The 26,063-nt window shown below is 42.8% G+C and overlaps 1 long non-coding RNA gene across 1 annotated transcript in view; it reads left to right on the top strand.

Annotated features, from left to right (window-relative positions):
• The window catches only part of LOC128932308 (uncharacterized), a 164,672-nt gene that overhangs the window by 59,370 nt on the left and 79,239 nt on the right, over positions 1-26,063 (top strand). The gene's annotated exons all lie outside the window — the stretch shown is intronic.

Here is a 26,063-nt window from a genome sequence, read left to right as displayed (position 1 = left end):
TGCTCATTCCTAGAAGCATTTTCTGGCTTCAGAAGGGGCACAGCTGCCGAGGACATGCTATGTGATTCACACTGTGACAAGACAGAACATGCAAAACAGGGGCCAGGTTTTTTTTAAGTGGTTCTTTAGTGCAAACAGTTTGCAGGTCTTGTGTTGTCCATATTTGGCTACTGACTACAGAGTCGGGGAGCAAGCACATGGGAGGATGCGGGTAGATAACCAGGGAAAGCCTATGTCTTTGATGGGGTCTGCACAGCTTTTCTTGGTGAGAACATTCTTTCTGTCTTTAGTCAGTCTTGACTCTCTCCAGAAAAATAGGTAGGATTGTCTCCAGGACAGTGTTAGCTTGTTATTTTCTCTGAGCCTGAAGTCATTTTTATAAAGCTTACTTTAACCAGGCAATTTGGAGAGAACTTTATATACCTTGAGTTAACCCATTTATTTATAATGTTGCTGTACACTAGAAAAACTATGAGCACATTGCTCTTGGCCTCCATCCACATACCACAGTCTGTTTCTCAGTGGTATCAGCCTCAAATACCATTCACTGGTATTTTTATGAAAGTGAAATTTAATGTCATGTTCCCATAAAATTATCTTGAATATTATTAATAGTCGTGCTTTATGATTAATGTTTTCTAAATGACTGACAGCCTAAATTGGCACTTTTTTGTATATCATGTTATTTTTAACTGGCAAGCTGATTTCTCTACAGGTACTGAGGAAGTTGGTAAGCTGATATTCCCATTTCTAATTTTAAATAACATCTTTGCTTAAAAAGGGGAAATGATTATAAAAAGTGATGAAAATATGAAAAAAGTTTTTGAAGGTGAGTAATGCATAAAATACTCAAATTATAAAATAAAAATACAGTTGCTAAAATTAAGAACTTCATGTATAACAGCTTGATTGAATAATAAATAGATCAATTGCTAATATATAAATTACAGAGACAAATTATTGAAAATCTATATTTGAGACATTTAGAAAACGGTAAAGATTTGAACATATTTGGAATTAGAATCTGAAAAGTAGAAGAAATAGAGATAAATGGGACCAACGCAGTATTTGAAAAAATAATGCCCGAGAATTTTCCAAGGTTGATGAAGACCCTAATCAATTAAATTCTGGACCTAAGGTTTCCTGGAGCTTACCTTGCTAGATTTGGGACTTGACTGGGACCTATTCACCCCTTCCCTCTTTTGTTCTACTTTGCAAAGTGGGAGTGACTATCCTATACCTGCATGACCATTGAATTTTGTATAACTTATTCAATTACACAGGTTCATAGCTGAAGAAGAATTCTGCCTCAGGATGAATTTTACCTCAAGTGTTGCCTATATCCAGTTTAGATATTTAGATAAGACTTTAGACTTTAAGGTTGACACTGGAATGCATTTAGACTTTCAGAACTGCTGGGATGAAATGAATATATTTTTCACGTGAGATGGACATGAATTTCAGGGGCAGAAGACATTAGACTGAATATGTCTACCTTAAAATTTGTAATCCCAGTAAGATGGCATTTGGATGTGGGATCTTTGGGGGATAATTAGTCCAGAGGGGTGGAGCCCTCTTGAATGGCATTACTGCCCTTATAAGAGGCCAGAGAGCTGGCCGGGCGCGGTGGCTCACGCCTGTAATCCCAGCACTTTGGGAGGCCGAGGAGGGTGGATCACGAGGTCAACAGATCGAGACCATCCTGGTCAACATGGTGAAACCCCGTCTCTACTAAAAATACAAAAAATTAGCTGGGCATGGTGGCACGTGCCTGTAATCCCAGCTACTCAGGAGGCTGAGGCAGGAGAATTGCCTGAACCCAGGGGGAGGAGGTTGCGGTGAGCCGAGATCGCGCCATTGCACTCCAGCCTGGGTAACAAGAGCGAAACTCCGTCTCAAAAAAAAAAAAAAAAAAAGAGGCCAGAGAGCTAACTAGTGAGTGAGTACTTTTGCTGTAAGTATACTGCAAAAAGTTGGCTCTTTGCAGCCCAGAAAATGGCTCTCAGCAGAACCAACCATGCTGGTACCCTGATTTTAGATTTCCCAGACTCCAGGACTGTGAAAAAATATTTCTATTGCTTAGAAGTCACCTAGTCTATAGTACATTGTTATAGAAACCCAAACTGACTAACGCAGACTTACAGAGTAAGAATAGTCCCTAAGAGAAACACTGGAAATGTAGGAAGGTATGAAAGGCAAAGAAAAGGCTACATATGTAGATAAACATACATGGATATTGGTGTACGAAACAGTGTTACTAAGATCTAGTAGGATTCACAGTATGAGTAGAATTAAAATGTAAAACAACACCCAGCCAGGCGTGGTGGCTCAAGCCTGTAATCCCAGCACTTTGGGAGGCCGAGGTGGGTGGATCATGAGGTCAAGAGATCGAGACCATCCTGGTCAACGAGGTGAAACCCCGTCTCTACTAAAAATACAAAAATTAGCTGGGCATGGTAGTGCGTGCCTGTAATCCCAGCTACTCAGGAGGCTGAGGCAGGAGAATTGCCTGAACCCAGGAGGCGGAGGTTGCGGTGAGCCGAGATCGCCATTGCACTCCAGCCTGGGTAAGGAGAGCGAAACTCCGTCTCAAAAAAAAGAAAGAAAACAAAAAAAAACAATAATGCGAAAGGCAGACGAGTGCAGTTAAAGTATCCCATGTTTCTATCACTATTGGGAAAATGATAAAAGTAGCAATTCGTATTACGCTTTATTAACTTAAAAAAGCACATTGTAATCCATTGTATAGCCAATCAGAGCATTAAAGTAAAATAATATTAAACAGAAATTTTAGAGTAAAAATGAATGACTGAAATATTTTATTAATTTTAAAGTGATTAAGACAAAAGAGAAGAAATAAATTAGGAGAAGGCCAAAGATAACACTAATTACATTAAATGGGCTAATTACTCAAAAAAAGAGCTACACAAATATTGAAAACCAATTTCAAGTTTCCACCTGAGGATGTACAGAACTCACATCAATCTGACACTTAAAATAAGAAGGAGATTTACTTCACATCCATAACTTTTTTGGAATGCATTGGCATTCTAAGTTTGCAAAGGAAACTAGCCAAAAAATCTAAGGAAAAACGGTACCTAAAGAAAGATACAAGACATAAACACGCTGATCTAGAGTAAATGCAACCAGATGTCAGTAAAAATAATCTAGTTAGAATCATGATGCATTTGTACAGCCATTTATAATAGTATTAAAAAATCAAATATCTACTAATAATACCTACACAAATGTAAAAGACCTCTCAATGGAACCTTAAAATTTTATTTATATAAAAACATAAATAAATGGAAACAAATATCATGGTCATGGATTGGAAGAATAAATATTATAAATATATCAGTTCACCTTCAATTGACTACACATCCAGAAGAATCCTAGTCAAACTTCTGGCATCAGTTTTCAGAAATTCACAAGTTGATTCTAGAATTTATATAGAAATCTAAAGGCTGAAGAGGAACCAAAGGAATTTGAAGAAAAAGCACAAAGTTGGATAGCTTATACTACCAGATATAAAGGCTTGATTCAATGCTATATCCAGTGCAGTAGTGGTACCAGATCATTGGAGCAGAGTACGAGCACAAGTCCACGCATATATGGCCACCCGAGTTGTGACACGTATCTTGTCAAGCAGAGGAGAAATAATGGTCTTTTAAAAAATATGCTTAGATCCTCTTCACAATAACAAAGATTTGCAACCAACCCAAATGCCCGTCAATGATAGACTGGACAAAGAAACTGTGGCACATATACACCATGGAACACTATGCAGCCATAAAAAGGATGAGTTCATGTCCTTTGAAGGGAAATGGATAAAGCTGGAAACCATCATTTTCAACAAACTAACACAAGAACAGAAAACCAAACACCACATATTCTCACTCCTAAGTGGGAGTTGAACAACGAGAACACATGAACACAGGGAGGGGAACATCACACACTGGGGCCTGTCAGGGAGTGGAGGGCTAGAGGAGGGATACCATTGGGAGAAATACCTAATATAGATTATGGGTTGATGGATGCAGCAAACCACCATGACACATGTATACCTATGTAATAAACCTGCACGTTCTCCACATGTACCCCAGAACTTAAAGTATAATTTCAAAAAAACATGCCTGGATCAATATGGAAAAATATCTCATATGCTCTACTATATACACAATACAAAATAACTTACCACTGAAGTCATTCAGATCTAAATATTAATGGGAAGGCAAGAAGGCTACTGTAAAATACAACATAATAACTTCATGATGTCTTAACTAGGACATTTGACATGTATTCCATTCCTTGGGGGGTCACCAGCTTTATGACCAGGAACAAAATCTGAGAAAAAGGGCCCTCACCTCATTTCCACAAACAGTCCCAGTTTCAGACGTCCTGGCTTCTCTCTGTCTAAATTACACAAGATTTATTCACCCATTATGTCAAAATCACCAAAATTAGAGATGCCGTAATGAGGAATGTTGGTGATGGAATGGAGTTTTGAGTTCAGGCGTGTGAATCTGCACATGAGCCTTATCTTTCCATTCATTCTTCTTACTGCGAACACCTGGAAAGAGCCAAAGTCCCCAGATTTTTGTAGACAATGGAATACTACTCAACAACAAAAAAGAAAGAGCTACTGATAGAGGCAACAATACGGAAAACTTCAAAAACACGCTGATGAGTAGTAACCTAACACAAAATAGTACATAAATTAAATTAAATTACATTTATATGAATTTTGAGAACAGTCAAAACTAAACTACCATTAGGAAAAATCAGAACAGTGGTTGCTGTGAATTAAGGAAGAGTATGAGAGTATTTTCTGAGTTGATTGGAATTTTCCGTATTTTGAAGGGTTTTGGGTTACATCCATGTGTCAAGACTCATCACATAATATTTACACATTTCATGATATGTCAAAGTTATCTTAAAAGTAAACAACTGTTGGGAGGCCGAGGTGGGTGGATCACGAGGTCGAGAGATCGAGACCATCCTGGTCATCATGGTGAAACCCCATCTCTACTAAAAATACAAAAAATTAGCTGGACATGGTGGCGTGTGCCTGTAATCCCAGCTACTGAGGAGGCTGAGGCAGGAGAATTGCCTGAACCCAGGAGGCGGAGGTTGCGGTGAGCCGAGATCGCGCCATTGCACTCCAGCCTGGGTAACAAGAGTGAAACTCCGTCTCAAAAAAAAAAAAGTAAACAAATGTTATGATCTCACTAATGATACATTTAAGGATGATGTGTACACATCTCCAGTTTTGTTCAAAATGCATCAAAGGACAGGATGGGTTGAATGGAGGGATGGGATATAGATACTTGCTAGAACTGATACAATAAAATGTCATCTGTGGAATCCAGGTGGTAGATACCCAACTCTTTTTAAAAAATTTATTTTTTATTTTTTATTTTTTTATTGCATTTTAGGTTTTGGGGTACATGTGCAGAACATGTAAGATAGTTGCATGGGTACACACGTGGCAGTGTGTTTTGCTGCCTTCCTCCCCTTCACCCACATTTGGCATTTCTCCCCAGGCTATCCCTCCCCAGCTCCCCACCCCCCCGCTGTCCCTCCCCTATTCCCCCCAACAGACCCCAGTGTGTAGTGCTCCCTTCCCTGTGTCCATGTGTTCTCATTTTTCATCACCCGCCTATGAGTGAGAATATGCGGTGTTTCATTTTCTTTTCTTGTGTCAGTTTGCTGAGAATGATGTTCTCCAGGTTCATCCATGTCCCTACAGAGGACACAACTCTTTAACCTTCATTTGAAATTTTTATAACTAAATGGGAAAAAGGGGGATTAAACAAATTACATATTTAGGGTTAAATGTTATCTGCAGTTAAGTTTTTGATACTTGCTCTTTGGAGTTTCACAACACAACGTGGATTTATTTTTTAAAAAATCTTATCCTACTTTAGCTGAATTTATTTATATTCTGTACTGCCATGGAACACAGTTGAGAAACATTATTTGGTAATGCAGTCAGAACAATAATAAAGAAAGACAACTTATTTCTTAATGTTTTTACATTAAAACCATTTTTGTGAAAGATACTTTGAGGCAAAAATGATAGTGCCTTTAGAAAACATTGGGGCCAAAATTATTTTAATATGGAAATGCAAATGAGAATATGCTTACAGTGTTTCATCTTTTATTTGGCTCATTTGTTTGTGTCTTTAGGTTAAATATGAGAGTCAAATAACAAGCAGCAGGGTCGGAGGTTGGGTGGAGAGGAAGGTAGTAGGTACATTGGGAACAAAAAAACTTTCGGCTGGGCACGGGAGCTCAAGCCTGTAATCCCAGCACTCTGGGAGGCCGAGGCGGGTGGATCACGAGGTCAAGAGATCGAGACCATCCTGGTCAACATGGCGAAACCCCGTCTCTACTCAAAATACAAATAATTAGCTGGGCACAGTGGTGTGTGCCTGTAATCCCAGCTACTCAGGAGGCTGAGGCAGGAGAATTGCCTGAACCCAGGAGGTGGAGGTTGCGGTGAGCCAAGATCGTGCCATTGCACTCCAGCCTGGGTAACAAGAGTGAAACTCCGTCTCAGAAAAAAAAAAAAAAAAAAAACTTTCACAGCCCAGCGCAGTATTCTCCACTGCATCTGTGACTCCAGCTGCTCTCATGACCAGATGGAGTTCTGGAGGTGAAGTTATTATGGAGCCATGAATAAGAGGCTGAAAGTGCTCCCTGTCAGCTTTATTTCCAAACAACTTCATCGCTGTCTCTTCCTGCCCACACCCTTCTCTTTCTCAGCATGCTTTTTGCGACCAAAGTTGTTCTTGGGAGCTGGGAATCAGAGCTGACTTTGGGGTTGTTGAGTGATTCAAATGTCAAACACACCCTAACAATATGTGATTTAAGGTACTGGATATACTTCCTAGCTTCTCTTGATTATTAGCGAGATTTTACAGAAAAATTGGGACCTTCAAAATATGCACTTGCCCTCATATTTGCGGACCTGTAACAACGTTCTTTCCTCTTTGAATGGCATCTTCTGGTCTTTAGCATTCTGTCTTTAGCATCTACTGGGCCTGAAGACATTAACCTACAATATCAGACCTCCTGCCCGTCCTGTACCTGGGCACTGCTGAGATTTTGGGTGGACGTGTGAGCATTAACAGTTCTTTGTATGTGCCAACACTTCCACAGCACTTCTGAGCTACAAGGTGCTTCTGAGGGCTATGTACAGTCAGCTCATTTGAGCATCATTAGACCCCTATGACATCAGGAATATTATTTTCCCGCTGCAGATGAGGTAATGGCACAGAGGGGTTAAATGATTTACATAAAATCACTCTGGTAATAAGAGGCAGAATCAGGATTAGCACCGGAGCGTCGGTGACGCAGACCTTGTGTTCCTGTCGGCCATGCCCTGCACTTTCTCATAGCACCTAAAATGACAACGAGAATGAGGCCTGGCGAAGGGCTGAGCAAGATGTAGAATGAAATGACAAGAGCAGCTGCCCATGATCTATTTAAGACAAGGAATGGAAAATCTGTGAAAGTTGACCAGGGGCGAGGTAAGCGCTCAGAGAGTCAGAGGGGCTCCTGTTGACCAAATGGTCAGAAGAGCGGCACCTAAGGAATGGCCTTCCTGATCTCAGAAACCTGAGCCGGGCACTCACCAGCTGCTCTCCTCACCCCAGGCCAAGGAGCCAGAGGGGAAGCCATGGCTGGGTTAGAGTCACAGTTAGAAACTAGATATCTGGGGAGATGTAGTGTCCAGTAAAAATCTAAAGAGGTCAGGCCCTCAGGGGACAGAGGTTGTGATGTCCAACCAGGAGAGGCCACACGCTGGGACAAGGCAGGTGGAAGCCCATGCTGCCAGGAGACCATCAATCAAAAGATTCTTCCTCAATCCATCACCTTCATCATTTCAGCCCATGCTTTTCTCACATATCACTTTTCAGGAGTGGAGAGGAGGGATGTTTGTCTATTTTTCTCCCCACCTAGGTTAGCCCTACTCTCTTCATGCACACCCAAAGCTCATGATGACTGGGGATCTTTCTATTGTGCATATGCTTGTTCAGGTTTATATACCCATCCATAGCTGTCACACAGCTCCTTGGTCCAAGACGTTGGGTGGGGCTGTGCAGACATCAGTATAATATCTCTGATATTCCAGGATGTGAGCTGTGACCTGGATAAGTTTCAGAGGTGCAACCTAACGGGCTTACACCTGCACTTCCAGACAACTGATTAAAGAAAACAGGATTGTCTAATGAATCCCAGCGCGTGCCCTGTACTCTCTGTTAGGAGCATTCCTGTCTCCTGGCCTTCAGGTCACACAAACCGTGGGGACTGACCAGCGTGCATGGAATGGCCAGGATATGCTGTAAGGCAGGAACATTGAACTGTTAGACACTTCCTGTCACACACATTTGGGATTGGCATCCCTAATTTTTCACATACTTTCCCCTGAGAGTAATAGGGGTGATCAGGAATCTCCTGTGGGATTATGAGGTGAGACAGCAGCAGGATGGGCCAGCAGGTTTTCCTGGAGACTGCTCTGTACTCCACGTGTCTTGCCTTGTAACCATGCTGTTTCCACAGCTCTCAGCAGATGTGGGGAAAAGGGTAGGGGCTGAAAAAGCTGGAGGACCTTCCTGACCTTTTATCTCTTTTGGGGCAGCAATGATGTGTGTTTTTGTTTGTTTGTTTGTTTGTTTTTCACAATGCAGACTCTCTCATTTGACTCCATGTGAGTTGCCCAATTCCAGTCACTTCTTAGCCTATCAATATGCAACCATAAAGATTTAGTTTTGAAGTACCACTGTCTCTGGTTAAGTTAAAGTGAAAGGAAAACTAAACTCTGTTGGTCTCTCATTTAAGATATAAAATAACCAAGTGAATGGAGTTTCATGAAGGGATGCTAAGAGTTCTGTGGGCCTGGTGGAACTCATAAGACTGAGTGAAGAGTGAGGATATGTTGTGTGTTCTGACTCCATCCATTGAGGAGACAAGGAGGCAGCAACACCACAGCTGTCCTGAGCACATACAGCACCAAGATCGTGGCTTCTAAACACTATCCTCCAATAAAAGGAGATGGTTGGGAGGCTGAGGCAAAAGAATTGCTTGAACCTGGGCGGTGGAGGTTTCAGTGAGCCGAGATCACTCCAGCCTGGGCAACATGAATAGCACTCCATCAAAAAAAAAAAGAAGACAGACTTCTTAAATAAATGGCTAATTCTAGGGTTAGGGCAAGAAAAATACAAGGTGAGGCTAAAACATCTTGGACTGCCAGAAAGTAAGGGAGTTTAAAAAAAAAAAGATGGGGGTATGTTAAAAGGACACAAAAATAGACACGGAAGAGTTCCCAAGGGCCAAAAAAAGATGCAACAACCTGAGCAGAAAAATGTTTAAGGCTAGTTTTGGATTATAACACAAATAATAAATACCTATGAGTTCATAATGATATAAAATATGGTTGCATACATAAATGGGAGATAAAGCGCAAATATTTTTTACAGAAAAATCCAAAAATTAAATGTAGAAAAAAATTTAAATGTAGATACTGCCCACTGCTCATGAACTCAGTGAATACGAACCCACATAGAAAGGACTTTTCTCTGCTTCATAATGTCTGGGGCCTCAACTGGAAGATCTCACTAGCTGAGAGTTAGTTAAACAGTTGGGGGCTGGAATCACCTAGAGTTCCCTTCTCTTCTGTGGCTGGTGCCCTTAAATTTGAGTGTGGGCTTAGTAACTTGGTTTTAGAAGCATGGAGAGGGAAATATAGAATCTCAAGGGTGGAGAAACCTGACCAACTTAACCAAGTGGTCAAGGTCAATATCACCAGTGACCCATCATGAGGATATCACATAACCCCTAATTCTGTGTGAGGTGAAGATTCTCTCAAATCCATCATCTTAGTTTAATAAAAGTATACCGGAAAGAACGAAATTTAGAAATGTCAGTGTCATGTAAGGTAAAGAAAGACTGAGAAATTGTCAAAGATTGAAAGAGACAAAGGTGACTAAATGTAGCATAGTATAGAGATTTGCCTACTGGACCAGAAAATAGGACATTAGTGGAAATCTCATGGAGTCTGAATAAAGACTCCAGATTAGTTAAGATTTTGTACCAATTTTAATGTGTTATTTTTGATAAATGTTTCATGGTTAAGATGTTAACAATAGAGGAAGATGAAGAAGAGTATATTCAGAACTTGTTTACTAGGCTTACAGTTTCTCTGTAAATCTAAAATTATTTCAAATTTAAAAAGAGGCAACAGAATGCTATTTAGCAATAAAAGTGGAACAAACTATTGATATATACATTATAGATAAATCTCAGAAACATTATGGTGAGGAAAGAAATGAGACCAAAAATATACATACTATGTTGTTCTATGTACAGAAGCTTCCAGAAAATGAATACCAATTTACAAGAAACAAACGTATCTGGTTACCTGTTGATAGGATTTAGGGTGAGATTACAAAGGGACACAAAAATGTAGGGGGGCAGGTATTGAAACAACTGTTACCCTGTTTGCGGTGATGATTTCAGGGTGTGTACACATGCGAATACTCATCAACTTGTACCATTTAAACATATGCAGTTTGTTAATTTTATCTGAATACAATATAGATAAATACATTGATACATGGCAGATAGATGCATGGGTAGATAGACAAATGATAGACACATAGACCCATAGAATTAGTGAGGGTTTTTTTTTTTCTACTGCTATGTAGTAACTGCAGAAGGAGTATTAAAAGTAGAAAAGTGGCCGGGCGCGGTGGCTCACGCCTGTAATCCCAGCACTTTGGGAGGCAGAGGCGGGTGGATCACGAGGTCAAAAGATTGAGACCATCCTGGTCAACATGGTGAAACCCCGTCTCTACTAAAGATACAAAAAATTAGCTGGGCATGGTGGCGTGTGCCTGTAATCCCAGCTACTCAGGAGGCTGAGGCAGGAGAATTGCCTGAACCCGGGAGGCGGAGGTTGCGGTGAGCTGAGATCGCGCCATTGCACTCCAGCCTGGGTAACAAGAGCGAAACTCTGCCTCAATTAATTAATTAATTAATTAACAGTAGAAAAGTATTACTTTCCAACCCCAGTGTAATAACCGATTCAGGTTGGATCACTGAAGCTACAACCATCTGGTAAAAAGTCCTTTGGTACCAGAATAGTCACACGGTCTCAAAACACCACCCTGCAGAGAACTTATCCATCCCAGGGGAGGAAATGGACCTGTGCGACGGAGTGGTGATCAAATCCAGCAGCACCGATGGAATGGAAAGCTAGCATCACATACTTCCTGGTGTGATGGAAAAAGGACCTAGCATAACCATACATGTTGAACGTAATCTAATTCTGAGGAAACAATCCAAAATGTGGAACATCCTACAGGACAACTCTCCTGGACTCTTGGAAAACAATGTTATTTTTGAAAAAGACCTCTGTGTGTTGGGCAGAAATGAAGATGATCCCGATAGATTAAAGGACACTAAAGAGACAAAACAGCCAAATAAGATGCATAAACCGGCCAGGTGCAGTTTCTCATGCCTGTAATCCCAGCACTTTGGGAGGCTGAGGCGGACAAATCATGAGTTCAGGAGATCGAGACCACCCTGGCCATGGTGACCCCGTCTCTAATAAAGTACAAAAAATTAGCCAGGCGTGGTGATGCGCACCTGTCATCCCAGCTACTCAGGAGGCTGAGGCAGGGGAATTACTTGGATCTGGGAGATGGAGGTTGCAGTGAGCCGAGATCGTGCCACTGCCCTCCAGCCTGGCAAAAGAGCAAGACTCCGTCTAAAAAAAAAAAAAAATTCATAACCCTTGCTTGGTTTCTAGATCCAAAAAATAAGATAAGCTCTAAAGGACATCTTGGGGCTGACTGGAAAAATTTTAAGTTGGGCTGCATGTTAAATACTGAATTGATCTTAAGGTTCTCAGATATGATAGCATCGTAGGTATGTAGTAGCAAATAGGTGAAAACAGATGATGGGTGGGTAGGTAGGTGGTGGATGGATGGATGGATGGAGGGACTGCTAATACGTCGAATTGTTAGCAATGGGTGAATTTAGGTGAGGATATTATAGAGGTCTGCTACCTTTTCAATTTTACTGTGGGTTTGACATTTTTCATAATAAATAATTAGAGAATGGGGACATAGCATGAAACAGCAGCGTGTTCTGTTCCTGGCTATGCAGCCTCCGCTCCAGGTCACTGACCCCCAAAGCCTCTTCTGCACAGACTCGGGATTCGTTGCTATGAAGTGGCCACATTGTCACCAGATTGTTTGACATGGAGGCTCGATGCAGAGACGTGGTGTATCCAGGCTAAGGGGGGAAGGCAGGATGGAGGGAGGAAGGAGAATGAGGCAGTTGCCATGGAGCCCTGAAGGGCCCCCCTTTGCTGGAGCTTGATGCTTGTTTGTATTCCCGAGAGGCCATGGGGGCGGGGAAGCGAGAGGAAGAAAAATGGGGGCCTAATTTGCTCTTAGCGATTCTGGCTGCCCACGGGGCTGATTATTCTTGATTGCCTGTTTTCTACTTTCTGTCACCATGGAGACGAGAGACAACGTGACTGTGCTGAGATATACGCACTTTGCTAGCTGAAGGCCTTGTCCCCACGTACCTGCTGGGCCTCTGCCGTGGGACGAGATCCCTGCGGAAGGTGTTTGTGCGAGGGCCTGTGATTAAGTAGGGGCCGCCGGGAGGTGTGCCATGAGGCAGCTGTGGGAGTGGCGGGGCGTCTTCAAGGAGTGGGTGAGAACAAAGTTTCCATCAGCTTCCGTCTTCAGGCCAGGGTAGGAAAACTTGGAAGTGTTTTCAAGGCTGGGCTTGGGAGCAGCACGCCATCTTTCTCAGGATGGTGTGTACTGAGGCAGCCCACTCCAGGTCAGCACGTCCCGGAATTTATAAGTGGAGGCCCTAGATAGAAACACTTTGTGGCTAATAGCTGCTGATTTCATTCCTGAGAACAGGTCAAGATGACCCGGTGGGCTGGAGTGGGGAGAGTCTGTGCTGAGGAACAGATTCACTAAGAGCAGCACAGCTCAGCACAAGGGGGGCCTCTGAGTCTGTGCTGCTTCTCATATGCTGAGGATAAAAATGATGCCGGCCATCCTCAAAGGATTTGACCAAAAGGGTGGGGAAAGGTAGGATACCTTGGAAGGCAGCCGACAGTACTGAGAGGAATTTTCTGGGAGTCTCCTAGCATATGGGGGATCATCACAATGTCTTTGTCACTGTTGTGGTTCAAGGAGCACGTGGGGGTTGCAGGTGTGGGACAGCAGGCGAGAGACTTTTCTTTTGCCATTCTTTGTCCTGCCTATCTCTGTCAACGTCCCCATGGTGTTGTATTCACCATTTGGTGGTGGCATCCACAACTGCATGGTCTTCTATGATTTCTGAAAGCTGGAGGGCTTCTTCTGTTAGACAAGGGTGACTTTAAGAGTCCATGGCTTTGGAAATATAATGACCATACTATCCCAAACAATCTACACATTCAGTGCAATCCCTATCAAAATTCCAATGTCATTTTTGGCAAAAATAGACAAAATATCTAAAAAATTTGCATGGAACCACAAATGACCTCAAATAGCCAAAGCAATCTTGAGCAAAAAGAGCAAGGCTGGAGACATCACACAACCTGATTTCAAAATATATTACAAAGCCACAGTAATTAAAACAGCATGGCACTGCCCAAAAAACAGACACATCAACCAATGGAACAGAATAGAGAGCTTAGAAATGGATCCACATACTTATTATAGTAAATTGGTTTTTGACAAAAGTATCAAGAAAGTACAATGGGAAGAGGAAACTCTTTTTAATAAATGGTGTTGGGAAAGTGGATATACACAGACAGAAGGAAGAAAGTACACCCTTATCTCACAGCATATGCAAAGTTTAATTAAAAATAGATTAGGCTGAGCACAGTGGCTCACACCTGTTATCCTAGTACTTTGAGAGGCAAAGGCAGCAGATCACTTAAGGCCAGGAGTTCATGACCAGCCTGGCCAACATCATGGTGAAACCCTGTCTCTGCTAAAAATAAAGAAAATTAGCCAGGTGTGGTGGTGCATGCCTGTAATCCCAGCTACTCAGAGGGCTGAGGCACTACAATTGCTTGAACCTAGGAGGTGAAGGTGGCAGTGAGCCAAGATTGTGCCCACTCCAGCCTGTGCGGCAGAGTAAGACTGTCTCAAAAAAAAAAAAAAAAAAAAAGATTAAAGACTTAAATGTAAGATCCAGACTGTAAAAATACTGTAAGAAAACAGGGGGAAAAGCTCTGTGATATTGGCCTTGGCAGTAATTTTCTTTATTGATTTGACCTCAAAAGCATAAGCAACAAAAGCAAAAATAGGGCCAGGCACAGTGGCTCATACCTGTAATCTCAGAGTTGGTAGGCCAAGGCAGAATGGATCACCAGGTCAGCGGTTCAAGACCAGCCTGACCAATACAGTGAAATCCCGTCTCTGCTAAAAAATACAGAAATTAGTCAGGTGGGCAGCGTGACTGAAGTCCCATCTACTTGGGAGGCTGAGGTAGGAGAATCATTTGAACCCGGAGGCAGAGGTTGCAGTGAGCTGAGATTGTGCCACTGCACTCCAGCCTGGGCGACAGAGTGAGACTCTATCTCAAAAGAGGATATTTATATATAATATCTTTTGTTAAAAAAAAAAGCCAAAATCACAGAAATAAAGAGTATGGTGGTTATCAGGAGCAGGATGAGGGTGAGACAGGCGGAGTGGGGAGATGTTGGTCAAAGAGTACAATGTTTTATTTGACAGAAGGAATAAATTTTTAATATTTATCAAAATATTTATTTAAATATCCATTAAAATATTTTACTATTTATTACACAGCATGGTGATCATAGTTAACATATTGTTTATCTCAAAATTGTTAATAGAATAATTGAAATTAGCTCTTGTTAATATATTTCTATTTCTATGAACTCTATTTTTAGTTTTCCTGACCACAAAAAACTATAAATACGTGAGGTGATGAATATGTTAATTAACTTGATTTAATAATTACACAATGGTAAATATCAAAAATCACATTTCACTCCACAAATGTTTACAATCATTATTTGTCAATTAAGATAAATAAAAACAAAGACTTGGGATAAATAGGAGGCTGGAATTGGAACGAATTGGGCTTTGGGGTGGGTGCTGGTTTTCTAGATATTTAAACAGAGGAAGCTGAATCTTAGGAACTTTTGAGAAATAATAGGCAATGTTTCATCTCCAGTGTGTTGCTATTCCCTGATGTCCATCAGAAAGAAGTGTTCGATGTGCGTCTCCCTGCGGTGTATCCGTCTGTGCTCCAGGGTTGGGAGCAGCCACCAACAGTGCCATGCTGTCTTTCGTGGCAGCAATACTTTTTTTTTAGCATGAAATGTGCTGCTGCTCTGCCCTCAGCAGCCGTGGCCGTATCTAATTCTGAGGTGTCATGGTTTGGAATGCGCCGTGGAATCCGTGTGGGAAATGTCTGGTAAAGAAGAAACCTGAATGGTTTTCAGGATTCCTGTTTAATTATCATGATGAACCTGTGCTGGGAATGTCATGAGTTGGCACAAGGCAAAGGAGGCTTCAGGAAGTCTGAGTACAGGGTGCTGACAGTCCCGGACGCAGAAATATGAGCTGTGTACCTGATCAGCTACATTCCTCCTTTCAGGCTTCTCATCCCCAGAATCCCTTTCTTGCCACAGGGTGGGAATATGACCTTGAGTTATGGCGTCAAGTGTCAGTTGAATGCATGTGTGCATGTTTGAGATGGCTGTTTTCTGAGAATTGTTGTTGGCCAGGCCAGCAACACTACAAAGTGGCACCAAGAGGCTCAGGGGGTATGCCAGATAATAGGACACTCCTCCTTCCTCTAGAAGTCTAGTGGCAGCTGATCACCTCATTTGGAGCTTGATGCACAGCGGAGCGCTGTGGCATGCTGCTCAGAGAACCTCCTCCTCTTGTCAACACAGCCCTTGATCTCACTCTGTGCTGCTTTGCGATTCCGCATGGAGTAGCTCCTTGGCCAAATGTCAGTGTGGCTCTGTATTAGTCCATTCTCATGGTGCTATAAAGAAATGCCTGAGATGGCTTAATTGGCTCATGGTTCTGCAGGCTGTATGGGAAGCATGGCAGCTTCTGCTTCTGGGGCGGACTCAGGAAGCTTCCAGTCATGACGGAGGGTGAAGGGAAAGCAGGCGCATCTTACATGGTGGAGCCAGCAGCAAGACAGCGAAGGGAGGGGGCGTGCCACACACTTTTAATGACCAGATCTCCTGAGAACTGGCTCACTATCGCAATGACAACGCCAAGGGCGACGGTGCTGAGTGTTTCATCAGAAACCACCCCCTTGATGCAGTCACCTCCACCAAGCCTCCCATCCAACACAGGGGATTAAAATTCGACATGAGACTTGGGCAGGGACACAGAATCAAGCTATATCAGATTCCAACACCTGTCATCCCTTCCGTAACTGTCACCTCTGCCCTAGTGACTGTGCTTCCCAGAGGCTCTGGGGAGGCCTGGGAGGAAGGGTGTCCCTTCGTTGGTCACCAAAGAACTAGTAAGAAACTAGGGGGAAAGGAGAATGAGATTTAACAGTAGCTAAACCTAGAGTTAACACAGGTCACTGGACCCTCAACCCTGACCAAGCAAATGGGAAAATCCAAGAACAAAACCCCAATCCATGTTCCCAAGGTCACCTAGTGGCTCTGATACATTGTCTAGTGCATTGAACTAGGTAATGGGTGGATCCAAACTTCAGGAAGGAGGGAATGAAAAGCACAGCTCTCTACGGCTTACTGGAGAGGGGCTCTTATTTAATGAGGAAGAGGAATTCTCTGTTTTGGGCGCAAAGCTGAGTTTTGCCCCCAGTGAGTCCCTAGGGTTCCTGTGCCTGGGCTCAGACCACATGTGAATAGATTAGGGAAATAGAAGCCATTTCTTTGCTGTTCTTTCCTTGCCTCGCTATTCACCCCTCTTTATCTATGCTGACAGCAGCCGTTTCAGACACAGTGCCATGATTCCATAGCCTCACTGCATTTGGTATCCATGGAAGTGCCGAGACCCCACTGAACTCCGAAACCATTTTGCAATCCAAGATAGGATAGGGGCTACTATAGTACTAAAGAAGTCTCCCTATCAGGTGGACTTACCAGAGTAAAATGTAATTTACGAATCATACAAGGATTGATGTTGGTCAGGCACACCTCCCATACGTTTTACCCATATCTTCTGGGATTCTAGGCCTCCAGAGCCACTACAGCAAGGGAGAGGGGTTGGAAGCTGCACAAAGCCCTTCACTGGTTGTGTCTGGAAGTGACACCCATCATTTCTCAGCGGTCAGAGTTCATGTCATGGGCTCATCACTGAATGATAGGCTGAGCAAAGGTAGTACCTGAATATTTGCAGAGTGAGATCCACTGTGCTCACATTATGGCATCATACATGTGTCAAAGAGTCTTTTCTTTATGAAAACACTGAACCCCAAGTGTTTGCGTAACACAGCAGCAAACAACTGCTGCAAGTCTCCCTCCGTGTCTGTGGGAGCTTGGCTTAGGAGACTGATATCTAAGTCCCTGGTAGGGAATGGGGAAATCTCTGACAGCAATTCAAGACATTGATTAAAAAGTGAAGAGTTAAAAGTTGGTGCTGCCAGGCTGGGCACAGTGGCTCACATCTGTAATCTCAGCACTTTGGGAGGCTGAGGTGGGCAGATCATGAGGTCAGGAGATTGAGAACATCCTGGCTAACACGGTGAAACCCCTCTCTACTAAAAAATACAAAAAATTAGCCAGACATGGTGGCACATGCCTTTAGTCCCAGCTATTCGGGAGGCTAAGGCAGAATTGCTTGAACCCAGGAGGCAGAGACTGCAGTGACCTGAGATCTGTCACTGCTCTCCAGCCTGGGTGACAGAGGGAGACTCCATGTCAAAAAAAAAAAGGAGTGAGTGCAGCCAATATATTTCCCCAGCACCACATGAGAAAGAATAGAAACTTTACTGGAATCATTCACCTCTTGGCCTCTACCCAGTGCCCAGGCTGTGTGCATTTCTTTCTTTCTTTTTTTTTATTTTCTTTTTCCATAGGTTATTGGGAAAACAGGTCATGTTTGGTTACATGAGTACGTTCTTCAGTGGTGATTTGTGAGATTTTGGTTCACCCATCACTCGAACAGTATACAGTGCACCCTATTTGTCGTCTTTTATCCCTCACCCCTCACCCCCTCCCACCACTTCCTGCTTTGGGTCCCTAAAGTCCATTGTGTCATTTTTATGCCTTTGCACCCTCATAGCTTAGCTCCCACTTACGAGTGAGAACATACAATGTTTGGTTTTTAATTCCTGGTAACTATGCTTAGAATAATAGTTTCCAATCTCATCCAGGTCACTTTGAATGCCCTTAATTCATTCCTTTTTAGCTGAGAATTCTGGGTCTCTGAGCCCCAGAAGCTTCATTTGTCAGGGCGTAGGAGGTACTGTGGCATTTCTGTGATTTCCAGAATGTCCAGATTCTTTGAAATTGGGCTTTCTGTACAAATGAAGCTCATAATTCTATAAATTCATTTTCTGAGAACAGATGCAGAGGCAGGCAGTTAGAAAGGGAAAGTGAGATCTAGTCATCATTTGTGCTGGCCAAGGTCTTGCTCCAGTGTGGTGGAGAGCTTGCTTTGCACCCATGTTTCCAGCTGTTTGTACCCTCAGGGGCTAAGTTGTCAGAAGGGAGTGCAGAGGGTGCTGGTCTGCCTTTCTCTCCTTCTCAAGTCCTCCCTTTAGTTTCTTTCCCCTCACTATGGAAAGAAAACAAGTGGAGATGGCCAGGACCATGCGCCCAATTGCTGCTCCTCTGCTACAGGTACTCATCCAGCATTGTTCTCAGTAAGCTTGTGAGGACCTCATATTGAAAGTGATCTAGGCTGGGCGCGGTGGCTCAAGCCTGTAATCCCAGCACTTTGGGAGGCCGAGGTGGGTGGATCACGAGGTTAAGAGATCAAGACCATCCTGGTCAACATGGTGAAACCCCATCTCTACCAGAAATACAAAAAATTAGCTGGGCATGGTGGCGCGTACCTGTAATCCCAGCTACTCAGGAGACTGAGGCAGGAGAATTGCCTGAACCCAGGAGGCGGAGGTTGCGGTGAGCTGAGATTGCGCCATTGCACTCCAGCCTGGGTAACAAGAGTGAAACTCCGTCTCAAAAAAAAAAATATATATATATAAATAAATAAAAATAAAAATAAATTAAAAAAAAGAAAGTGATCTGGAAGTAGAGAGTAGAACAGAGGTTACCAGAGGTTGGGGCTGTCGGGAGGGTAGACATGTTCCTCTAAGGATACAAAATTACAGTTAGATAGGAGGAAGCAGATCAAGAAATCTAGAGAACAGCATGGTGACTACAGTTTTGGCAGTATATTATATTTATTCTTAGAAATCGCTAAGAGAGTAGATGCTAAGTGTTCTCACCACAAAGTGAAGAATGTGTGAGTGAAAATACATATTAATTAGCTATATTTAGCCATTCAGCAATGCATATATACTTCAAAACATCGTGTGGCACGATTTCAAAGGCATGGAATCAACACAGGTGCCCATCTACAGTGGATTGACTGAGGAAAATGTGGTCCACATATGCCATGGAATACTACACAGCCATAAAAAATGAAATCATGTCCTTTTCAGTAACATGAATACAACTGGAGGCCAGTATTCTAAACAAACTAACGCAGAAAGAGAACACCAGAGCTAAACACCAGGTATGCATGGACATAAAGGCGGGAACAACAAACACTGAGGTACAGGAGGGGAAGGAAGGAGGGAAGCAACAGTTGAAAAACTGTCAACTGAGTACTATGCTTACGCCCTGCGTGACAGGTTCAGTTGTATTCCAGGTCTCAGTATCATGCAATATATTCTCGTAAGAAAAACTGCACATGTACTCTTGGAATCTAAAAAAAAGCAAAAAAAAAAAAGCATACATTGTGCTGTGCATAACAAATGCATCCATTTTTATCTAATAATTTAAAAATAAATAATACTAGAAAGCATATGGAGGGTGAAAAACTCAATTCTGATAGACACACGTTGAGATGGGAAGTTGTAAGGAAGCTGATGTTGGTGGGTGGGGAGGTGGTTTCCAGATGGCTGGGTGGACTGAACATCCGCTCCTTGCCAGGAACTCTTCTGACCCATCCAGCCTCGTTCCTTATTCCATGCTGCTTTTTTCTTGAAGCAATTTTTGGCTATGGAGTGTGGACACGATGTTGTGGATGCTGAGGTTGTACAGAGAAGGATGTTCAAAACCAGAACCAGATTTCTTTTTATTGGCATCTCTGGACATGGCTTGTGTTCACATGTCTCTGTATATACCACGTTGCTGATCAGAGTTGGGGACATCCAGCTTAGGGCATTGTGGGTGGCTCCTGGGCACTCCTATGGCCCTCTGGGCTGGCATAGATCCTAGGAAGATTTTTTTTTTTTTTGTTCTCTGTGACACTTCCTTTATTCCTGCACCGTGACCTCGCTCTCCACATGAGGAAGGGATGTTGTGTGTGGGAGGCTTAATTTTCTCCCCATCCCTACTCCTTCCTTTGTCTGAGCTCAGGGTTTGTCAAGACATGTTTTGACTTTTTATTGTAAAAACAATTGCCAAGATAACCTCCCAGAAGTTTCCATTTTCTGCCCATCTGCAAACCTTCCACATGTAACTTGGAGCTACTAGGGAAGGTTTCTGGAGGTTCCTCCAAGATGTAGACTAAAGAAGAGACCCCCAAAACACATGACTTTGTAAGTGAAAAAGAAACAGGTTGAGCAGATGTGTGGTAAAGGCTTCAGGGGTCAGAGGAGAGACCAGAGGATTTCTGAAGAGAACAGCTGTGCCTGAGGAACCTGATCTCTGAAAGCTGAGATGTCCTGCGGGCCTGGGTCTTCATGTACAGGCTCTGATCTCCATAATCCCCTTCGGTGTAGGGGCTGCTATGGGGCTGAAGTCATGCTGTGGAATGGACCCTGCCAGGGAAATCTGTTACAGACTCATCATCCTGTTATGTTTTCCCATGGAGGAAGCTGGTATGAGGTAAGTGGAGGATGGTGGGGCATGGAGAAGACTCTGCAGTCCTTTCTGCTGATGGGGCTCTCCCTGGTGTCTCCCTGGTGATGCTCATGGGGGCCTTGTGACTCTTCATGAAGTCTTCTGCAGCCTCATCATTTCCCACAGAAAAGGAGAAAGCTTGTGACCTGGGAGTGTGGGAGGTGTGAACATGTCAGTTTCCCTTCGCTACTCACCTGCAGTGTTCCCTCTGAGCCTACAGTGCTGAAATGTGACGTTCTGAGCACTGAGGCAGAGATACGTGTGTGGCTCCATTTGAGATGTTCCTCTCCAGCAGCTAGCTGCTCTGGGAAGTGCTGATACCAGTCTGTGCCTGTGTGTGCAGATGATGTTGGATGTGGAATAGAAAGGAGGCAGCAGTTAGATGAGGAACATTGCTTTGTTCTCCGTACTGACGCCCTGCTCCTCTGTCTCATCCTCGTCACAGGCCTCCAGTCTTCAGACCTCGTCAGGTTTGGTGTCAGGACTGGATGATGGCAATTTGAATGTGATTGGGGCATTTAATGACTTAGGTTTGGAATCTTGGTGTTTTTCAGAAATGTGGCATAAAGACCCAGGGATGGGTTTATTTATTTATTTATTTTTAATTTCTCCCAAGTTGACTTGATAACGGCCTCCTGGGAATTGGTGGGAAAACAACAAGAATAGCGCTCTCTGTGCTATTCTTTGCTCATTAGCAATTGAGAACAGGTACTAGGGATCTGGGGAAAGAGGCCAAGAAAGGCTTATGTCCACCTGTTCCTTCTCCTCACTAACCCTGAAGAGCTCCAAACAAGCTCAGGGATCCTCTGGCCCATCACTGTGGAAACACGGGTCACATGGATTGACATGGAGTCCCAACTATTGGGCGCAGGCTGCCGTGTAGCTCAAAGGATGCTGTACTCTGTGGACATGCAGGCTCTTCACACTTGGTTACCTTCATTCTCCATTTTTTTTTTTTTTTTGAGTTGGAGTCTTGCTTTGTTGCCTGGCTGGAGTGCAGTGGCACGATCTTGGCTCACTGCAACCCCTGCCTTCTGGGTTCAAGCAGTTCTCCTGGTTCAGCCTCCTGAGTGACTGGGACTACAGGTGTCTGCCACCACACCGGGCTAATTTTTTGTATTTTTGGTAGAGATGGGATTTCACGTTAGCCAAGATGGTCTCAATCTCCTGACCTCATGATCCGCCTCCCTCGTCCTCCCACAGTGCTGAGATTACAGTCATGAGGCACCACACCCAGCCCATTCTGCATTCTTTGCTCAGTGGTTTCTGGTCCAGAATTGAAAAGCAGCGAACTGCTCACCCCCACCCTGTCTCTCTCTTGGCTAAGAGGCACGGTCCTGGGGCCTGCACACACTTATCTTTGAAAATGGCAGACCTCTGGAAGATAGAAAAGGTTGGCTGCGTCTTTGGAAGGTCATTAGCCAGTTTCTTCCCATAAATTCCTTCATGTCATGTGTTTTCTAATCAGTAATTTTAACTCCCTTATTAGCATAACTCACATAAATGTATCTCTGACTTCTCTTCACCAAATACTGATGATTCAAAATACTTGTTCAAAATACTTGTTGTTTTTAATATACATATTTCCCACATTTTAACGTCTGTAAACCAATGACATCTTGGAATACTATCATTATTTAGTTAGCTATGCTCTTGTTTTTTCTTAGTGGTACACAAAATAGTGGTTCATTTAAAGTGAACGCCCTCTCCAATTTAATGAAATGCATATTTATTATGAAATATTAGAGTACCTGGTGGTGATACGGAGAAAAAAGACAAATTCTGAACCTCGATGAATTAAGAAATGGAATAAAAGGAATCTGAGGAAAAGGGGAAGTTTGGGCTGGGCGTGGTGGCTACAGCCTGTAATCCCAGCACTTTGGGAGGCCAAGGTGGGCAGATCACGAGGTCAGGAGTTTGAGATCAGCCTGGCCAAAATGGTGAAACCCCATCTCTACTAAAAGATACAAAAATTATCTATGCGTGGTGGCACATGCCTGTAGTCCAAGCTACTCTGGAGGCTGAGGCAGGAGAATCACCAGAACCCAGGAGGCGGAGGTTGCAGTGAGTCGAGATTGCGCCATTGCACTCCAGCCTGGGTTACAGAGTGAAACTCCATCTTAAAAAAAAGAAAAGAAAAAGAGGAATTTCAAGTTCCCATGCCCTTGGGAAGATGCCCTTATATAGTGGACACTGTTATAGTGAACCCCGAGTCTCTCTTCAAAGAATCAGTATGTCAGTATGTTCAGCTCTCTTATTCCTTAAATCTCTATTTTAAAGTTTAACTTCCTTGTAATTCCAGTGAACAATCTTCTCCACTGGTTCATCAGTAGTTCACATCTGCTCCCCCTCCTCCCCGGCTCCATCCTGAATCATCCTGGTCACATGACCACCCCTGGCTACCTGCTCTGACATGCCCATAACCGTCCTTCCCACCAGAACACCCACCCTGCCACTCCAGCTCAGACCCCTGCTCTTTTTAAAATAGCCAGTCAGGATTAGTCTAGTTTGTGTGGTCTAACCCTGGCCAATATGGTAAGACACAGCTACAGGGATGACCCCTGTCAGACATAAGTACCCCCCTTGTCCAAGCCAACACTTTGGAGGTCTGAGGTGGGAGGATTGCCTGAGCCCAAGAGTTCAAGACCAGCCTGAGACACTGTCTCTACAAAAATAAAACAGCCATACGTGGTGGTGCCAACTTGTAGTTCCAGCTACTTGGGAGGCTGAGGTGTGAGGATTGCCTGAGACTGGGAAATCAAGCATGCAGTGAGCAGAGATTGCACCACTACACTCCAGCCTGGGCAACAGAACAAGACTCTGTCTCAAAAATTACGAAGGAGGAGGATAAGAGGATGGGGCAGGGGAGGAGGAGGACAAGGAGAAGAAGGAATGTCTTATTTTAACTTTTCTGAAGCAAACTGATGCTCATAATACTACTTCTATGTTTAAATGTGTGTTGGTTTCATGTGTGTGCCTCAGGGTGTGTGTATCGCAAAGTGTGTCTCAGTGTCAGTGTGCTGGTGTATGTTTAACTTGATGGTGTGTCAGCTTTTGTGTTTCTGTTAATGTTTGTTTCAGAATCTGTGTGTTGGTGGTGTTTATGCTGAATGTGTGGGCCAGTGTATATTTATACGAGTGTCAATGTACATACTTATGTTACTGTGTGTGTGAGTGTTTGCATGTGAATGCATGAAGGGTGTTTGTGTTCGGGGAAGAGATTGTAAAAAGAAATGTGTATTATTATTTCATGTGTTGAGACGGGTCTTCTCTGAGTGACCAGGAGTGGGTACAGAATGGAACATCACTGCTTCTAAACTCTCCTTTGTATTCAAGGTACAGCTGAGAATATTGGTGTAGGTACAAACCACACAGTTTTCACTCTTCACTTTATTTGTGATAGAACATGATAGTGGTTAAGAGAAAGCTATGGAGAGAAAATTCTTGTCTTAAATAAAGAATCTTTCTAACTCAGACAGTGTAGTATTTGCATAAAGATAGAGAAATAAACCAATAAAAAAGAGAGAAGAAAGCTCAAAAATATATACATGAATATAAAAGCAAATATTTGTAATAAATATCAATGAATTAAAGATGGATTCTTCAGTAAATATTCTAGAAATTTTATATTTCTGTAGGTGAGTAAATAAAACATGGCCTTTGACTTCACATTACACATAAAATCAATTTCTGGTTGATCACAGACCTAAATGTAAAAACCAGTTAATAGACTATTCAGAATGTAATTTAGAAAATAATGTCCTGAGACTTTGCTGAAGTTGCTTATCAGTTTCAGGAGTTTTTGGGCTGAGGTGATGGGTCTTCTAGGTATACTATCATGTCATCTGCAAATAGGGACAATTTGGCTTCCACCTTTCCTATTTGAATACCCTTTATTTCTTTTTCTTGCCTGATTGCTCTGGCTAGAACTTCCAGTACTATTACACCATGGAATATTATGCAGCAATCAAAAATGATGAGTTCGTGTCCTTTGTAGGGACATGGATGAATCTGGAGAACATCATTCTCAGCAAACTGACACAAGAACAGAAAATGAAATACTGCATATTCTCACTCATAGGCGGGTGAGGAAAAATGAGAACACATGGACACAGGGAAGGGAGTACTACACACTGGGGTCTATTGGGGGGAATAGGGGAGGGACAGTGAGGGGGTGGAGCTGGGGAGGGATAGCCTCGGGAGAAATGCCAAATGTGGGTGAAGAGGAGGAAGGCAGCAAAACACACTGCCATGTGTGTACCTATGCAACTATCTTGCATGTTCTGCACATGCACCCCAAAACCTAAAATGCAATAAAAAAAAAAGAAAATAATGTCTTGACCACAAATGTAGGGTAAGATACTTTTTGTATAAGATAAAAGATACTCTAACATAGTTGATATGAGCAACAAAATGGAGACAGATTGAGCCAAGCTCAGATTCTTCTATTCCTTTACTGTAGGACTTTCTGCTTAGACTCAGAGCTAGACCATGGGAGAGATGCTGGTGGCTACCTCTTGACTTGCTGTGAAGATTGAATGAAATAATAATAATACATAGAGCAGGTAGACTGGTACCAGGTCTGTATTAACCGCTAAGTTAGTGCTGCTATTGACAGCATTATGTAAGTGATTGCAAGATGGATTATAAGTATCACTTGTTAGAGGCATCACTATATTCTGTCATCATGACAGAATAAAAGGACAAACTATGACACAAATATTTCCTGTCACTTAGAATTTTTATCTTATAATAAAAAAACCTTTTGCAACTTACATTAATGAGGCCATTTGTCGTAAATCACTTCTATGATTACATGAGATGGAAAATATAAGCTAAGTACATTACCAAAGTATTTTCTAAAATTTATACCATTCAGATTAAGCTCTTCTGAATCACTATCAACTCATCTTGTCTGTAACTTTCCCCACAGTTTCAATGTCTGTGCTAATTAGATTTGGCAATGCCACATTTCTTGAGAGTCCCT

Source organism: Callithrix jacchus, chromosome 6, assembly GCF_049354715.1.
Source record: "Callithrix jacchus isolate 240 chromosome 6, calJac240_pri, whole genome shotgun sequence".
In the NCBI taxonomy this organism is placed as follows: Eukaryota; Metazoa; Chordata; class Mammalia; order Primates; family Cebidae; genus Callithrix; species Callithrix jacchus.
This window is presented reverse-complemented; position numbering and strand designations above follow the sequence as displayed.